This window comes from Megascapheus bottae, chromosome X (assembly GCF_031878675.1).
Source record: "Megascapheus bottae isolate mThoBot1 chromosome X, mThoBot2.hap1, whole genome shotgun sequence".
NCBI lineage: Eukaryota > Metazoa > Chordata > Mammalia > Rodentia > Geomyidae > Megascapheus > Megascapheus bottae.
In genome coordinates, this window is record NC_143547.1 from 57,065,774 (window position 1) to 57,068,882 (window position 3,109).

A 3,109-nucleotide genomic window follows, 5' to 3' on the forward strand; every position below is an offset into this window, starting at 1 on the left:
TATACTTTAGTAAAAGCATCCAGTGTAGAATCATAGGTTACATTTACTTGTCATGTGTTTTTTCCATTGCTACACTTGGACTAGTGTCTTGATTTTCTTGGACTTTCATAAAAATTACAGGCTTGATAGGGAAAGTTTCTTTGCTGTCTTTTGTGGTAGTAACTTGTCAGAGACCATTGAGCATTCTGTTGGCACTCTACAAGGCTTCCCTGTAGCAACAGAGAGAGAATAAACCAACAGTCCTAGGGGCATTTGTTTTCTTTCTCCCATAGACAAAACTATCTAGGTCAAGTAAGTGGGTAAGAAATCTTACTCATGACTTTGAGATCTTATGAAACTGATGACTGAGAGTTTGTGTTGATGCTAATACATCATCAAATTTTGAAAAATTTTGTCCTGTTTCTTAATTTAAAAATTATTTCTAGTTTATTTTTCTCTTCTTTTTTCTTATACTTTGAATAGTTTGATTTTTCTTTGCAAACTTTTAAAATTAAACTGATTATTTTAAATGTGAAAACAGAACCAGGAACTTCAGGTGATAAATTGAATGGGGAGATGGGGAGAATGACTGATGCAATGACATTAGTCCATTAATCAATATGCACTTGATTTATAAACTAGTATACATTATATGCACATGCACATGTGCATATTTTTTCTAGTTTATACAGAATATCACCTTTTCTGTCTTTGATTTCATCTACTCCTTAAATCAACTGTCAACTTAATGTCTAATTTATCTGATCCAATTTTACCTTACTCCGATTTCTGTTTATCTTTTGACATAATCTTTGAAATATTATTTTGCTATGGGGTATAGGCTATCCTGAGAATTTTACTCTTCTTCCTTCAGCCCCCTGAGTATTAGGATTATAGAGGACACTCTTCACGACCCAGACTTCACAGGTCCAGAGCTTCTCCGCACAGGAAGACCCCCACACCTGAAGCCAAGATGTCTGGCAAGCGAGCCAAGGCCAAGACCACCAAGAAGCGGCCACAGCGGGCCACATCCAATGTGTTCGCCATATTTGACCAGTCCCAGATTGGGGAATTTATGGAGGCTTTCAACATGATTGACCAGAACCGTGATGGCTTCATTGACAAGGAGTACCTACCTGCACGACATGCTGTCTTAATTGGGAAAGAACCCCACAGAAGAGTACCTAGAGGGCATGATGAGCGAGGCGCCAGGCCCCATCAACTTCACCATGTTTCTCACTGTGTTCAGGTAGATGCTCAACGGCACAGACCCCGAGGACGTGATCCACAATGCCTTTGCCTGCTTCGATGAAGAGTCTTCAGGCTGCTGACCACCATGAGTGGCCGCTTCACAGATGAGGAGGTGGATGAGATGTACCGGGAGGCCCCCATTGACAAGAAAGGCAACTTCAACTACGTGGAGTTCACACGTGTCCTCAAGCATGGAACCAAAGACAAGGGTGACTAGGCTGCCCCCACACCTGACACCACCCTGTCACCCCCCCCCACTCCCACACACACTGAGGGGCCTGGCTCCCAAGAAGTAAACGGCCAAGAGAAGCATATAGTGGGCTCGAGGCAGGTACCCACACCGTGATCCAAAACCCCAGAAGGGCACACTGCCAAGACCCATTGCCTCGAGCTGAGCAAAGGGAAAAACTGGGAGGCACCCAGGGCCCTTGAGAGAGGCTGCCACAGCTGCAGGTGCTCACTCCTGGGCTGCCACAGGAAGAGGAGTCCTAGGTCTTGCTATCAGAAGCCTTGCCACTTCCTATGCACCCACTAACACACACGCTCACCACGTCCATTCTCAAGGGTGCAACATCAGGCCTTACCCTGTGCCTGTCCTGCCCAGAGCATGCAGAGGAGAAGGGCATACAGGGGTACTTGTCTGCAATACATGGTTGAGCACTGAAAAAAAAGACACTGTTCACATGTACTTATATTTAATTTTTTGAATTATTACATAACAATCTTAACTATTGCTTGACTGTGCATTTAAGATAGACTCTCTTTGAGGAGAATATTGTAGTAACTATTTTATCAGCACAATGATAATCATAGTACCAACACATGACATATCCTGAGTTCCCATAAAAACATGCTGCAGTAATAATATTCACATAGACTTTCAGTGTCAGAGGCACTGCATTCTACAGGTCACATACATTATAGATCAAATTTACCCTCTTTTCATTTTGGACCTCATTACATGTTTCCTCTTACAGGAAATCTTCAAAGGGACATACTTGTTGTTAACTGCCAACTAATTTCTCAAGGAAGAGCCTGTAATTTTATATTTCTATTTCAGTGGAACCTGGAGAACAACATATCCTGGTCTTACTCTTGTCCATTGCTATATCAACAGATGGTAATCCATTTTGTTTCCTTACTTATGGCCTTGGGCATTAAACAATACTGGAACTGACAGAGTACAGAGGTGAATTCATCTGTTCTTTTTTTTCTTTTTTTCATATGTGTGCCATTCCTGGAGTTTGAACTCAGCATATAGATGCTGTGATTTAGCTTTTGGACTCAAGGTTAGTACTCTACCACTTGACCCACAGTTCTACTTCTGGATTTTTCTTTCATGATTCATGGACTTTTGTTTTATTGAACATATTAAACAATAGCCAATGAAATTATTTCCTTGGACATAACATGCTACCTACTTAAAAAAATAGTTCCATAAATTACAATGTATTTTTGCCAGTCCTGGAGCTTGAACTCAGGGCCTGAGCACTGTCCTTGGGCTTTTTCCTCAAGGCTAGTTCCCTGCCCCTTGAGCCACTGCACCACTTACAGCTTTTCTATGTATGTGGTACCAAAGAATTGAACCTAGGTTTTTATGCATGCTAGGCAAGCGCTGTACTACTAGGCCAAACTCCCGGCCCCAAGTTACAAAATTTTAAGAATCAGGAAGTGGTGGTTGCTTGAAACAATCCACATCTTAGCTACATAGTATACAGATTCAATTTTAAATAAAGGTGAAAAATATCAAATGGATTTTTATGAAACTATTCAAGATTAACATAAACTTGATGGCAGTGGTTCAGTTTGAGTCTTTCTGAGCTCTAGCCAAGATACCAGTTCTGGCAGTGTAGGGGACAGTACATACCTCAAATCGATC

General features: G+C 41.5%; 1 pseudogene; it reads left to right on the plus strand.

Moving 5' to 3' along the window:
- The first annotated feature begins 952 nt into the window (after positions 1 to 952).
- On the plus strand, positions 953 to 1,447 carry LOC150041138 (myosin regulatory light polypeptide 9 pseudogene; annotated as a pseudogene).
- The last annotated feature ends 1,662 nt before the right edge of the window (positions 1,448 to 3,109 follow it).